Raw genomic sequence first — 16,175 nt, forward strand, 5'->3', positions numbered from 1 at the left:
AAAGAAAGAAAGAAAGAAAGAAAGAAAGAAAGAAAGAAAGAAAGAAAGAAAATAAGGAAGTTGTTTAAACTTTAGAATGATTGGCTATTTCAATGAAGTTTTCCAGATGAGGGGGATTGGTTAAAGTTATTATATCATTTTAGGAAGATGACTTAAGTTTTGCTTATGATTATGAGAGGTACTGACAATAGATAACCTAAGTTAAGTTTTGCTTATGTTAATGAAATAAGCTAGAATAGGCATTGCCTATGTGCCTTAACTGCTTTTGTCTGCTAGGAGGTTGGCAAACCTGGTCTCTCTTTTATTTTAACACTATCCAGCCAGCCAGCCAGCCATTCATCTAATCTGTCTATCCATGTACTGTTTGATCTTAAGTTGTAGGTGGGATAAAATGTCCCTTTACTGCTGAATAAAATTATCTTACATAATCATAGTATCACTTATCAAAATCAGGAAATTAACATTTATACAGTATTATTGTCTATGCACAAATCTTATTCAGATTTCACCCCTTGTCCCAATAATGTTCTTCCTAACAAAGGGAAATCAGGTACCACATGTTGTATTTGCTTGTCCAGGTTCTTCAGTCTCCTTTGATATGGAATACTTCCTACTTTTTCTTTGTTTTCCCAGACATTGCTATTTGGAAGGAGTGCAGGTTAGTGAATTTTTAAAACTCAGGTGTATCAAGATGTAGCTTTTGTACATTAAAACTCACCCTTTTGAGAGGGACATTTCTCAAGCCAGTTATCTTATAGAAGGGCCCTAACACTGGGTCTGTCTGAGGTTTCCCCATGCTTGGATTCAGACTGTGAGTTGTCGTCTTCTTCTTCTTCTTCTTCTTCTTCTTCTTCTTCTTCTTCTTTTTAGTGTTTATTTATTTTTGAGAGAGAGAGAGCGAGCAGGGGAGGGACAGAGAGAGAGGGAGACAGAAGATCCAAAGCGGGCTCTGTGCTGATAACAGAGAGCCGGATGCGGGGGTTGAACTCACACACGGTGAGGTCGTGAACTGAGCCAAAGTCAAACACTTAACCAGCTGAGCCACCCCGGTGCTCCCAGACTGATTCTTTACCAAAATTCCACAGGAGGGATGTGATGCATTTTTCTGAATTCAGAATAATGCATTCAGAAAAATGCATCACATCAAGAAGCACTTGGTGTTGGTTCCCCCACTACAATTGATGATGTTGGAGACTGTGTAAATATTCTGCTACTCCTCAAATTTTCACCCACCCAATGCATTTTCATCCATTGATGGTTCTTGCCTGAAAATGATTAATGTGATGGTTGCCAAATGGTGATTTTCCTAATTCCTTCATTCCTTTTACATTTGTTGGTTGTCTTCCTACTGTAAGGAAGACAACATTTCCCCCAAACAATTAATAAATTAATTGAGTGTGGGATTGTTCATTCTTATTTTATGCAATGGGTTAAACTCTTCTCTTATTATTTATTGTGATGCTCATATTGTCCCAAATTTGGCCCCTTCAAGCTGGGCCATATTTTGACATATCCCCCATCATTCTTTCAGCACTTCCTGACTTCTGGCCCAAGATGTTCCAAGTTCATTTTGCACTTTCTCTGCCACAGCCTTGGAGCCAACCATTTCTCCAGGGAAGGGTGCAATTTTCTGAAGGTGCACATGTTGCCTGAATCATTTCAATCTTGAGATTCTTTCCTAATTCATGTGGTAGAAACAGAAAGGGGAGACTTTCAATGTAAAATTTTATTCAGGATACTTGTCTGGCTCTTTTCCTTCCTTGATTGAATTTGAAGCAACTTACCAACATTTTTATACCAAAAAAATATGGAATAAGAATTTTTTGAAGGGAAAAAAAAATGGTAGAAAGAGGAGGAAAACAGATATGCCAGCAACAAAAGTTGCTGGGCTTGCCCAGAATAACTTGGTATTCAACATTTTGGCAGCCAAATTAAAGAAGGAACTGCATGGGGAGAAGATGCCCAGTGCTCAGAGAACACCTTCAGAGACTCTGACCTGCTGGCAAAGGCAGGCATGGCAGCAAGGGGCCCAGCTGGCACTGTGCTGTGGGAATAAAGAGCCTTTTAGGGTGGCATTCTGGCCAGATAGACTTGGAATATGCTGTGGAGAGGGAGCAGCAAGGCCAGGATATGTATTTTTTTAACCTTTATTTATTTTCTTTTTTTTTTTTAATTTTTTTTTTCCAACGTTTTTATTTATTTTTGGGACAGAGAGAGACAGAGCATGAACGGGGGAGGGGCAGAGAGAGAGGGAGACACAGAATCGGAAACAGGCTCCAGGCTCTGGGCCATCAGCCCAGAGCCTGACGCGGGCTCAAACTCCCGGACCGCGAGATCGTGACCTGGCTGAAGTCGGACACTTAACCGACTGCGCCACCCAGGCGCCCCTACCTTTATTTATTTTCAAGAGAGAGAGAGACAGAGTGCAAGCGGGGGAGAAACAGAGAGAGAGGGAAACACAGAATCTGAAGCAGGCTCCAGGCTCTGAGCTGTCAGTCAGCACAGAGCCCGATGCAAGGCTTGAACCCATGAACTGCGAGATCATGACCTGAGCTGAAGTTGGACACTTAACCATCTGAGCCACCCAGACAGCCCCGCTTTTTTTTCTTGAAAGCACTTTGGGGTGTATTCTAGCTCTTAGACCAGAACTCAGTGAAACCTCACAGCTAGGAGAAAATTGGTATTTAAGGGCCCCACAATAACTCCTTCACTCATACACTGTCTCAGGGACGTTCTAGCAAATATTTGTTAGGAGACGTGCAGCTGTCAGGCCCAGGGGAGGCAGAGACAGCTAAGATCTAGACACTGCCCACTAGGTCCAATAGGCAAGGAGGCTTGACCATGAGTGATAGTATAGCAGATTAAACACTAGCCATCTTCTGAGGGTTACTATAGGGATGGAAAGGCAGGCAACTGCGAGCCACCTCTTATAGCTACTTATGAAGGAGCTGCTATGTTGTTAACAAATGGAACTTCAGAACAGCCGAACACAAGGGAAGGGAAGGGAAGCAAAAATAATATAAAAACAGGGAAGGGGACAAAACATAAGAGACTCTTAAATATGGAGAACAAACAGAGGGTTATGGGAAAGGGTGTAGGAGGGGGGATAGGCTAAATGGGTAAGGGACATTAAAGAATCTACTCCTGAAATCATTGCTGCACTATATGCTAACTAATTTGGATGTAAATTAAAAAAAAAAAAAAGAAGGAACTTCATATCTGCAAAAGGACCTTAAAGGGAATTCTGGCCAGTGTGGCCCATTAGGTGTTTACATCTATTCTGCCATTGGATCTTGTGCGAGATCCCACAAGATCTACTTCTTGATAGAAGTAGGAGTTTAGTACAATGTGCAAATGGAGGGAGTTGTCCTATGTGAATAGGCATTCTATAGTTTCTTCGCTTATTCATTCATTTACTCAATGACTATACACTGAGTCCCTATTATGTTCTTGGCACTGTGATGGACGCTGGGTGTATGGTGGTGAGCAAAAAAAAAAAAAAAAAAAAAAAAAAAAAAGCACTGCCCTCCTAGTGCTTGAGATCTAAGGGGAGAGGTGAAAATTAATTAGATTAATCAAAATACACATGTAAAATTTCTCCAAGTGCTTGGATTAGGTGGGGTCAAGGGGAATTTCAGCTTTATCTGTAATGTCTTAACTTTACTATGGAAACTGAAACATTTACAAAAATAGGACACTGTCACAAACCCCCAAGTACCCGTCACCCACACATTCCCTCCCCAAGGATTATTTTTAAGTACGTTCCAGACATTGTCTTCCATTCATGTATATTTCAGTAAGTATCTCTAACAGATAAAGACCCTTTGAGAAAAATAGAACTATGATGCCATGATCACACCTGAAAGTACTAACAGTAATTCCTTAGAAGGATCATGTATCCAACCAGTGTTCACATTTCCTTGTCTTGTGATTACAGTTTGTTCAAATCTGGACCTAAAGAAGGTTCATACGCTGCAATTGGTTAATAGTCTCTTAATGTGTTTTTGTGCATTTTTGCTGGTATATCTCTGGGATAGATTGCTTGACGTGACTTTGTTGGGTCAAAGGATAAGGGCATGTGTAATTTTGCTAGTGTTTAAAGTTGCCCTCTACAGAGATTAGGGGCTTGTGCTCCTCATTGGGGAGAGTGCCCTTTTCCCCAGAGCCTCACCAGCAGACTATCTTCTCAAACTTTGGGATTTTTGCCAGTCTGATAAATGAGAAGTGGTATCTCATGGTCATCTTCATTTCTTTAAATGAAGTTTCAAAAGAAAATGGGTTCAGGGTGAATTCTGCATTTGCGGAGGAAAGAAGCAATTTGCAGAGAAACAATAATATTGCCAACAACCGTTCGGCACATATGTTATTTTATTTTACTTAATCCTCAATCCTCCAAGGAAGAAAAGTCATATTGCCCATTATGGGGAGGACACTGAGGCACAGAAAGAGTGAGTACCCTTGTCTAGTGTCCCACGGCAGGGAAGTGGAGACCAGATTTGGGCCATGGTTGTCTGGGTTGTCTGTTCAGGAACTGCTCTGAGCTGCTCTGCTCACCTGCAGGACAGCACAGCCCCAGGTGTGAGCTTCACCCAGGATCCAGTCCTTCTTTCTTACTTGGAGCCACCTTACGGAGCTGCTGTCAACAGCAATCATCTGTCCCGGTGGCTTCAAGGGCAGGGAGAGGGATATCACAGGCCATTCCTTGATGGTAGCAGCTGGGCCCATGGTGGCCTGGGCCGGATGGTGGTCAGGAGGGCTCAGGCCAAGGAGGATGCAGCCCGGATGATGGAAAATGGGGAGCCACCCTGTAACTGTTCCATTGCGCACTTCGGAGCCCCATTAATACAATATTAGTACGTGTGTCTTTCCTCCCCTCCAGTTTTTTAAAGAAGACACGAAAATAAGAATGGATTCTAGAAAAGAGGAATCAACTCAGAAACTAAAACCTAGCAAATTCAGACTTCTAAGTGAGTGTCTTTCTGTCCAGTGCCATGTGATTATTGAAATACTGCTTTACGCACTTAACTATCCACATAAGATACTCAGCTTTAGCCTTACATCGTACTCCAGTGAGTGAGTGGGGGCGGAAGGGGGGACTGGTTCTGGCCATTCTTCAGAGGGAGGCTGGGTCTCAGGTCTTCTCAGGGGCTCTGCCAGCTGAGGCGGAAGCCCCAACAAGATGACAAGATGCACCCCCTGTGGCCAGTGCCTGCCCGGATCCTCCACGAGATGGATTTTGGTCAGGGTTGGGAAAGTAGAGGAAAAAAGCTCTGTGCTCGCTGCCTTCAGCACCTTGAGGGTGCTAAAGGGATTTCTTCAGTTTCTTTGTCTTCTGTCTTCAGTCGGCACCAGGCTGGGTCTAGGGGGATACAGTGGGGACGGAGCTGAGGAGGGGGTGAGGGAGGCATAGGACTAGGTTGCTGCAATGAAAGTCATACCCCAAGCCCCCTCCTGTTATCACACGTGTGTGCGTGCAAGCACACCAGCCCGCGTAGCGCATACATGCAGGACCAGCCTCAGGAAAGGTTGGGTTTGGGCTCTGGCAATGTTGCTTCATGGCCCTGGGGTTCGGGACAAGGCCCTTACCCTGCTAAGTCCCAGTCTGCTCCTCTGGAAAACAGGCCTTCTGCCCCTGGGACGGGGGTGGGGAGTGCCGTGAGATGAAGTGAGGAGGGCCAGAGGGCACGGTTGGGACAGCGCCTGGTGCAGAGTAGGTGCTCAGGAAATGCCCACAGAATCTGACCCCTCTTGGAGGTCCAGCATTCATTCTTCTCCCTGTGTCTGGGGGTGTGGGTGGGGAGAGACCTCCTCTTGCCTTGCTCTGAGCAGGGGCCAGGCTGGCTCTGGAAGCCAGCCTTCTGACCCCCGCACCAGGCCCTCATTGCCGCACTCGCCAGGCCAGACCTGGAGCCTCAAACACACATGGGCTTCTGCACGCGCGTGTGTGTTGTGTGTGTGTGTGTGTGTGTGTGTGTGTGTGCGCACGCGTGTGCTCACACCTCACTCCCACCTCTCCTCCAGCTGCTGGGCCCCCACTCCAACACACAGACCTTTTAGAAGCAGTTCTTTGCTTCTAAAGAACTGTCTTGCACCTTTGTCTTTGAAATGTGTTTTGAATCGTTTGCTTGTCTTTACCAGGTGAGGCTTTGGTGTTTTGTCCACCTCTCACTTCCTATCTATCAATCATGAATGCCTGCAAAAATTCATTTCAGGGTTGTAAAGAGAGAGGGCAGTTTAGTAGGGAACCCTCAATCTGCCTATGCTCCCCCCACCCCAACAAATACTCCACACAGTGACCCTCCCTCCCCCAGATGGACAAAGCAGGCCCTTCCCTCTCTAAGAGCTCTGGGAGAAAGAGCTGGAGAATTACTCCGGGCTCTGGCAGGACTTCAAATTCTTTTGTTTTCGCTTTTTATTTTTTTTCCAGTCAAAGCTCAGTAATTCTTGAGATCCAAATTTAGAAGCCTGTATGGAGAGCCCTGAGAAATCAGTAGTAAGACAGCCAGGCTTTCTAACTTTTTTCCCCCAAGCAATCTAATAAAGCTATTGCACAATCATTTCCCAAGGTCAATTTTCTGCTTTTAATAGTTTTAATGAGCTGTTTAAAAGGCTCCTCACCCAAGCTTGCACATGTTTGGGTGCAAGGAGGAAAAGAGGAGATGAAGAAAGGGGAATGAGGAGAATGTAGGAGAGGGGGTTCCAGCCTGCTAGCTCGGGTACAGGAAGGGGACCAGTGGGGGGAGGGTGTTAGTGTCCGTCCAGGAGGTCCCAGGGATGTTCAGGGAGCACTGTTTTCACCCTTGCGCTCAGATCTAAATAACTCTGGGACCTGAGAGTCAGTCACGGCTTCTGCCTGCAAGCGGGACCCCTGAGTGGTCCCCAATCTTAGAAATCTGCAGGGAGGTGAGGGAGATGGTGGAGTTAGAGGGTGGGGATGAAGACAGAGGGAGAGAGGAGAGAGAGGAGCCTCCAGTGATCAGTGAATGCATGAGTTTGGTGAAGGGGCTGAGGACAAAGTAGGAGAGGGAAGATAAAGAAGGCTCGGTTCGGGGAGAATGAGGCTCCCAGCACAACTGAGACCCGTGTGTGAGGCAGCCTGATGCTAGCGGTTCATGTGATCATCAGGTGACGCTAGTGATGCCCAGTGCTGTACACCCTAGTCACTGTGGACTACGCCTGAGGCCACGCACGTTGCAGGTCTTAGCTCCTTCGATGCTCACGCTACCACCGAGGTGGGTTCTATTGTTCCCAGGACACAGTTGAGGAAAACACTGATCACGGAGGAGAAGGTCATCCACTTAGTAAGGCTGATTTGCATCCAGACAGTCTGACTCCAGAACCCCAGATTATTACATCCATCACTGTTCTTTTGTACACCACCTGAGGGCCATGTGAAAATTTCAGAAAAAATCCAGACACCTGCAGAAGAAAATAAAAATACCCATAAGCCAGTTTCACAGTTGCAGCCACATGAGAGTTTTGGTGCATGTGACAGACACCTCAGACGGTCCAGCAAAAGCCATTCTGTCTTCTTCTGCAGTGATGGAATGATAGTCAGGCCTCATCTGCTCAGGTGGACAGTCTGTCCCAGCCTGCCTGGAAGGTGATACAGTTATCACCTGTGGAACATGGGAAGAGATAATGTGGGCCGTCCATGGGCTTGGGGTGACAGCAGGGGTGAACCCTCCTCACTCATTCCCCTTCCTGTTGGCTGGCATCCACACACGTGGCCACCCAGCGTCCACCGTGTTTGTGACGGCAGTGCTGGGGGGGGGCATAGGGGAGTACAGAATGCAGAGGGGTGTCCACTTGCTGTGCCCCTCACCCCACCGTGACACTGTTAAAAGAGAAATACCATTCTCTGTTTCTCAGGTCATTGTATTGTTGCGTCTGTTTGTTACAGCAGCTTTCCCTGACTATGATGGTATATTTCCTTCTAATTTTCTTCCTGTGGAATATGTTTAGTCATTTTTCACATGCTGGCTCTCTTAGTTATTTGTCCTTTTCCTCATATTGTATGATCCTCCTTAGGGACCCATGGGTCCAGACTCACCATTGAATTCCAGTACGATATAATTAAAAATGGCAGTCAAGCTACAAACCCCCCATTGTATACCTCTGATTTGAGAAGTCCTTCAACCTCAGGCACCTGCTGGCAGAATGCAGTTCCCACAGGATCATCAAATATATCTGAGGTTCTTAAGATTCTAGGGTAATGCAGCCATCTTTCTACTATGTATAAGCCTGAAACTCTGCCCTTGTGTCTTGTGCCATGACACGCAAGCCCCGGGTACCCTAGTTTCCTCACATTCAGTCTTCCATCAGTGCTACATCCTAATTAGGGCTCAGTATTTCTATTTACAGGTTAGGGTACCGAGGCCCAGGGAGAATCTGGTTTTCTGGCCCTACACCTGGTCCAGAATCCATGCCTGGCCGAGGACGGACCGTGAGGACCTGACCTTGTACTCAGCTCCTTTGATTCCAATACTAGGACCTTTGGAAAAATATTTTAAAACATGTTTTTTCTTACATTTATAAAAGTGATTTGTGTTCTGTGTATACACTATCTCAACACAGAAGTCAGAATAAGGCTTTTAAAACATAAGTCATGAAAAGACAACCCAGTTTTTTTTTTTAATGGGCAAGGATTTGAAAGACATTTCTTCATTTACATACTTTTTAAAATAAAATAAAAAATCAGATTATCCTCTGGGAACCTGGGTGGCTCAGTCAGTGGACTGTCTGACTCTCAGTTTCAGCTCAGGTCAGGATCTCACGGTTTGTGTGTGCGAGCCCCGCGTTGGGCTTGGTGTTGACAGCATGGAGCCTGCTTGGGATTCTCTCTCTCCCTCTCTCTCTGCCCCTTCCCCCTTGTGTTCTCTTGCTCTGTCTCTCTCTTAAAATAAATAAACTTAAAAAAAATCAGATCATCCTCTTTCACACTGTTTGAAGATCCACTTTTTCCCACTTAACACGCCACGGACATCTTGATGTGCCTGTCTTCTTCATCTCCTGAGGGAGAGGTCACTTTCCTGGTGCTCATTCGCTCTCTCGGTACTTGGTGAGCACCTATTATAATGACAGCGGGCAGGACAGGTCAAAACCAGTGGTGTGCCGTGGGTCCACGGGGAATGGGAGGGGATGAGGAAAGGCCAGTCCTGGCATGGGGGAAAGCTTAGAATCCGGCTGGGGAACACCAAGGAGAGGGACTTCAGGACCCTCTCCAGGAAGCAGGGTGGCCGGGTGGTCAGGAGGCTGCAGAGGCCTCAGGGGCCCTTTGTGATCAAACTCTTACTGCTCGGGTTGCAGCTGCTGGCTCTCAGTCTGCCTCCACCGGGAGCCGTCTTGCTGGTGACAGTACATACCTCCGAATCTGGGAAGAACGAGCGGTGGGGTGGTTTCATTCTTGTGCTTTGTGCATAATGTGAATGTAATTAATCATGTCTATGGTGGTTTATAATTTAGTATTTTTTTCATCTTTGGCAGGCTAATTAAATTCATTTGAGCTTTATAAGTAGTTATTTTAGTATTTTTCTTTGTACCCCCACTGGTAGAGTACGGAAAACTTACAATAAATATGTCTCAAGGTGGCCACTGCTGTTTTCAAAATGAATCTTAAAGGCTATTCAAGTGAAAAGTATTTTTGTGTTACTACAACTTAAATTAGCCACACACAAAAAATTGGAGAACTGCTTCCTGTATCTCTCTTCTTAAAAACTTTACAGTGCTTTCAGCAGATGAACATAGGAGAAAGATAGGAAAAACAAGATAAAAACAGAGAGGAAAGCAAACCATAAAAGATTTTCTTTTTTAAAATATTTTTATTTATTTTTGAGAGAGAGAGACAGAGCGTGAGTGGGGGAGGGTCAGAGAGAAACAGAGACACAGAACCCGAAGCAGACTTCAGGATCTAAGCTGTCAGCACAGAGCCCGACGCAGGGCCCACGAGGCACGAGATTATGACCCGTGCTGAAGTCGGGTCCTCAACTGACTGAGCCACCCAGGCGCCCCAAACCATAAGGGACTCTTAACTATAGAGAACAAAGTGAGGGTTGCTGGAGGAGTGTGGGGTTGAGGGATGGACTAAATGCGTGATGGGCATTAGGGAGGGCACTTGTTGGGATGAGCACTGGGTGTTCTATGTAAGTGATGAATCACTGGGTTCTACCCCTGAAACCAGTAATGCACTGTATGTTAACTGACTTGAATTTCAATACATACATACATACATGCATACCCCAAACTTTACGGTGCTGTAAAGATTTAAAATGGGAATTGCTAGGAGCAAAGGGAAGCTGTTTGGCAAGGTCCTTACCCAAGATAGGTGGGAACATGGAGGTGGTACCGGCTTCCGTGATACCGCTCTGCTTGGACTTCTGGCTTCCAATTTGGAAAAGAAACCACACGTACTCTTCTCTGTCTCTCAGACAAAAGCCCATTTCCAGATACACTGTGCAGAGCTCATTTTAATGATGTAATGATTAAGTTAGAAATATCCAGTGCTTTTTCCTTGTATGAATGCCCTACTCACCGAGTTCACAAATTCTCTCTCAAAGTCATAGAAAAAGTGTTTAAGATAAGGATTTTAAAATTCTATTAATAATTAAAGAAATGCAAAGGAAGGCAGCAACAAGATGGCATTTTTCTCCCACCAAACTAAAAAAATTCCTACCGATGATGAATACTCTGACATAGGCAGTGGAGCTGGTAAAAGTTTGCATAGGTACAATCTTTGTGGGAATAATTTCACAGTAACATGATCTGTATTTTGGACATATATATATATATATATATATATATATATATATATATATTTTTTTTTTTTTTTTTTGCATAATCTTTGAACCAGAAATCCCACCCCTAGTCTGCATCTTAAGAAAGTACAGGGTTTAGGGGTGCCTGGGTGGCTCAGTTGGTTAAGCCTCCGACTTCGGCTCAGGTCATGATCTCGTGGTTTACGGGTTCGAGCCCTGCGTCGGGCTCTGTGCTGACAGCTCTGAGACTGGAGCCTGCTTTGGATTCTGTGTCTCCCTCTCTGTCTGCCCCTCCCCCCTCACGTTCTGTCTCTCCTTCAAAAATAAATAATCATCAGGGTGCTTGGGTGGCTCAGTCGGTTAAGCGTCCTACTTCGGCTCAGGTCATGATCTCGCAGTCTGTGAGTTTGAGCCCCACGTTGGGCTGTGTGCTGACAGCTCAGAGCCTGGAGCCTGTTTCAGGTTCTGTGTCTCCCTCTCTCTCTGACCTTCCCCCATTCATGCTCTGTCTCTCTCTGTCTGAAAAATAAATAAACGTTAAAATAAATAAATAAATAAATAAATAAATAAATAAATAAATAAACATTAAAATTTTTTTTAAAGTACAGGGTTTAAGCAAAATATAGATAAGAGGATTATCATTCATCTTCTTATTTATTTGCCAAAAATTTTTAGAAAGACAGTTTTTAATAATTCTTCTTTTCTATGTTATCTTGTGTGTAATAATTCACTTCAGTTCCCCCAAAGGAGCCAGGTTGGAAATGGCGGATAAGCGCCTTTGAGAACCCAGAGTCCGGCCCTGGGACCCATTATGTGAAGTTGGACAAGATGGACTAGTCTCCTACATTTGATTTCTTCACTGCTATTATTTGTTCTGGAAAGTATTGTGTTTGTTCTTTTACTCATTTTCTGGTTCCCTATTCTAGAAAAGTCAGCTCCTCAAGGGTAGAGACTGGCCAGGGCTGTCGACCACTGTGATTGTGGAGCTCAGACTGTCAACTCCCTGACAGTGCTGGGCCTCAGTTTCCTCAGACAAATAAGGGGAGTAACAAGTAGGTATCTACCCTGTGTTTTAGGAATTTAATACATGTAGAGTGCTCAGAACAGTGTCCTTAAATGCTCCATGAACAGTGAATAAGGATTGAATTTTGGAGTCTCCCAAATTACTGAGAAAAACCTGCTAGGGAATCTGGTTAATGGAGAGAAAAGAAAGAGCGATGAAAGCATCTCTAAGGAGATGATCATTTCTGTAGACTTGGACACTGAATCCTGGTTGTTGTCTGGCTCTCCCCCACCCTGGCTTAATCCCACTTTGCTGGGAGCTGCGGAGGTGGGTGGCTTCCTGTCTCCCACGGTCCACAGTGACTCAGGTCTTCCAGGAACCTGTGTTCATTGATACTCAACTTCATGTAGAATTAGTACTTAGGGTAAAGGCTTTGTGAAGTCATTGTGTCCAGTGTGGACCAGCCTTGCTTAGAAGGATTCCCCCCCCACCCCCGCCCCAGTAATCCATGTGGGGGGCCTCAATGAGGAATGTCACCATTTGAAGCAAAATCTGGCTTTTTCACTTGGCTTCTACGATTCAAGCAGTCAGGTGCTTCCTGACTAAACCCATTGGGTTAGACCTTGGCATCGATCCCCAGAGGAGAAAGGAGAGGAGGGGTGCTTGGAAGCTCATTTGACCGCTCATGGAGGCAGAGGAGTTTGGTGCTGGATGGGAACTGAGAGTCTCATTAGCCTTCCGTTAGCAGAGTGGGACGCTGAGGACAAAGCAGTGGCTTATCCAGGGGTGTTCAGTCAGCTTGGGGCAGAGCGGTCGCTTGACTCCAAGTCTTCAAAACCCGAGCCAGTTCTCTCCCCACCAAGTCCAGCTTCCAAGAAACAAGGACAGAGGAAGCACCCTGCCGGCACAGTAAGGGCTCAAGCCAGAGAGGAGCTGCTGGGCTTGGGGATGTTGTCGGGGCAAGTACTCAGCACCTGGCCTCACACACCTGTATCACTAATGCCCGATAACGTGCTGGGAACCCAGTTCCCCCGAAAGACCTGCTTTCATCACACCCTGGGTTACACTCCATTTTATCAGCGTTTTAAAATTTGGATTTCTGGTTCTATCTAAAAATAAGACGAATTTACTTTGATTTTAGGCTCAGGTGGTGTCAAAAGGTCAGACCAGAATTCAGTATGGCTTATCATGTCAGAATGGATTCATGTTATTCCATTTTCTTTTGTGTGGGAAAAAAACCATGCCTATATGAATTCATTCATGTGTTCCTTCAACAAATATTTTTTAAACTTTAAAATGTTCCCTTTTCCGCCCCCAGCTTTTCTGTTCTCTCTCTCTCAACCATTCTCATTGATGCATCTGTCTGTTCTTCTTTTTTTTTTTTTTTTTTTCATTCAGTAAAATTAGTTGAGAACCTCCTTTGTGCCAGGCACCGTGCCCAGTCCTGGTGATGCAGGGCTGAAGTAAACACTCAGAAATAGGCTTTTCCTTCAAGGAGCCTAAGGGAGAAAGACAGACATTAAAACATTCAAACAATTTCAAAATATCAAGTGTCATGAAGGAAATGAATATTGCTTTTTTTTCTTAATTATTTAAATGTTTATCTTTGAGAGAGAGAGAGAGAGAGTGAGCAAGCAGGGGAGGGACAGAATGAGGGAGACACAGAATCAGAAGCAGGCTCCAGGCTCTGAGCTGTCAGCACAGAGCCCAATGTGGGGTTCAAACCCATGAACTGGGAGATCATGACCTGAGCCGAAGTCAGAGACTTAACCAACTGAGCCACCCAGGCGCCCTGAAAATGAATATTTCTAAGTATCTTTGAGACAAGTCTTCCTATATGACCCTCCATAACCTCACATCAGTCAGTCAAAAATAAAACTCATTTCTTTCCCTCAGTAAGATTTTCCTTCCTAACTTCTAGGTCTTTATTAACAATGTTAGCACATAAGAGTGATTCTTAATGTTTTGAGATAGGGACCACTTTAAGAACACACTAAAGGCTATGGGTGCTCACCGTTTCCTGCGTATGGTCTCAGGGGACTTCATGGGTCCTGGATAAGGATTCCTGTCCTGGGAGAATAAAGAGACATGGGGAATAGGGCCCAGCTCAGCCAGAGCCTCTATTCCCTGGGGGTGAACACTGATGGGAGATATTTATGCTGACTTGCCTTAACAGCATTTAAGATTCCTTGAACTCTTGATATTGAAAAAGTTTTTTATATATCTCACAGATTTCTCAAGCCCTTCATATTAAAAAAAAATTAAGTTTATTTATTTTGAGAGAGAGAGAGAGAGAGAGAGAGAGAGAGAGAGAGAGAGAGAGAGAGAGAGCGCACAAGCAGGATAGGGGCAGAGAGAGAGGGAAAGAGAGGGAATCCCAAGCAGGTTCCACCCTGTTATCCCAGAGCCTGATGTGGGGCACGAACTCATGAACCTCAAGACCATGACTTGAGCTGAAATCAAGAGTCAAATGCTTAACCTACTGAGCCACCCAGACGCCCCTCAAGCCCTTCATATTTAAAAATAATTTTCATGTATCCCATAGATTATTTACTCATCAAAAACAGAAAAAAGTAACTTGATGATGGAGGAATCTGGTAGTTAGCACTTTAACCACATAATCAAACTTGCCATGGCCAAAACCAAGACAAAACCAAGATATCAGGTACCTCCTGATGGCACGCATTGAGAAAAACACAGCACCAGTCATGCCATACTCTTGCCAAAAAGTTTCACCCAAATCTGTTAGGAATAACTCAGCAAATACAAATTGAAGGATATTATGTAAAACAACTAGTTTGAATTCTCTTAAAATATTGATGTCATGAAAAGCAATGCAAAACAAAGATGGGGAACTATTTCAGACTAGAGAGGCAGGTAAGTAACTGCCGTACCGATTAGACTTTTGATCAAAACAAAAACAAAAAAAGCCAACCCTGACAGAAAGGACACTGAGGGAAATAGTAAGTCACAGTTTTTGATGCGTAGTATTTAATGGTATCACATATAGAAACTTAATTTGCAAACCTCAATAACTAGAAAAATATGAGCTTTTAGTACAATTTGTATGGCGTTTCTGCTGACCTTATGAAGGACAGACACAAAATAGCTCTATAGAATATTAATTAATTCTTTCTTTCATTCATTCAACATGTATTTATTGATCGGAGATGCAGAGGAGTAAAATGACTTGCCCAAGGTCACCAATTCAATTAATAAGCAGAATCAGGTCTTCTTGTCCTCTAGAGAACATGAGGCAACGCTCAGGGAAGATCACAGGTCTTGTTCCTGGGGATGGTGGGAGGCGAAGTGATGGTGGTGATGATGGGAGTGGCAACAGCGGTGTTAGTGGTTGGCCACGGTGGTTGGTGGAGTGATAATGGTGGTAATAGCAGCAGTGATGGTGGTGTTGTTGCTGGCAGTAGCAGTGACGGGTTTGTGGCGGTGGTGGCGGTGCTGGTGGTGGTGATGATGCGCTCTTGTTAGCGGAGGTGGTACTAGAGGCAATATGGAGAAAGGCGGTAGGTATAGGACGAACCTGAACGTCATCAATAAGATCAAAAGGTAAAGTTTAGCAAATGCAAAAGCAGGTATTGTTACTTTTCCAGAATTTATCTTCCTTTACCCATTTTTTCTTTCTTTATCTCCTGCATTCTTGGTATCACAGGTATCTGACTTCATTTAGGGGTTCTCTTTACTTTGGATCTGCTTATTATGTCAAGAATAAAAATATATATTATTAGGATGGCAGACCATAGATCTTCGCTTTGCTTTATAAATCATGACAGTGTTCTGTTGTTATGCAACAAATGGCTGCATTCTATAAAACGTGGTCTTTTCAGAACAAAGCTCTTAAATCTCCAGGACTTCCTTTCAACTTGTGTTTTGTTGCACATAACCTAACAAGCTGTAATTGTAGGGTGCCCAGAATGGAGAGGCTGACAACTGCCATGACAATGACCCATGGGGTGTGTTGAGCACCCTTTACTGTTCCCTCCTCAGCACCGTTAATGCCTGTGGGATGTATCCTGCCCTTCCTCTCCTGCTGGCATTAATACCAGAAAAGGCTCAATCCAAATGGGTATCAAGTTGGTGTATTTTTGGAGACACTGGTAGGTCAGTTATCATTTGTTATCGTTGTCAGACCAACTGCTAGTATTGTGTTTGCATTTAGTCTCTAGTTGCTATCTTATTCAGTGTTGTTTTCTTTTTTTTTCAGATCTGAGTGGGTGAGTACATTGATGGCATGCTGATCAGATTTCCAGGCTGCCGTGGGGCTGTGAGTAGAGCTAATAGACTAGATGAAAGAATATTGAGCCACAGCAATGTTTTTAGGCTGGTCCATGACAGAGACCAACACGAAGTCCAATACTTGGGTCCAAATGACATCTTGCAGGAAGAATGGCAGGTAAGAGACA

At 44.5% G+C, this 16,175-nt stretch overlaps 1 long non-coding RNA gene across 1 annotated transcript in view; it reads left to right on the forward strand.

Annotated features, from left to right (window-relative positions):
- Positions 1-16,175, forward strand: part of LOC109496164 — a 135,358-nt gene that overhangs the window by 94,274 nt on the left and 24,909 nt on the right. The window contains exon 3 of the long non-coding RNA XR_006593539.1: positions 15,977-15,986. This is a non-coding gene — a long non-coding RNA (uncharacterized LOC109496164). The remainder of the gene's footprint in view (positions 1-15,976; positions 15,987-16,175) is intronic.

The sequence above is a fragment of the Felis catus genome, chromosome A2 (genome assembly GCF_018350175.1).
Source record: "Felis catus isolate Fca126 chromosome A2, F.catus_Fca126_mat1.0, whole genome shotgun sequence".
Classification (NCBI taxonomy): Eukaryota; Metazoa; Chordata; class Mammalia; order Carnivora; family Felidae; genus Felis; species Felis catus.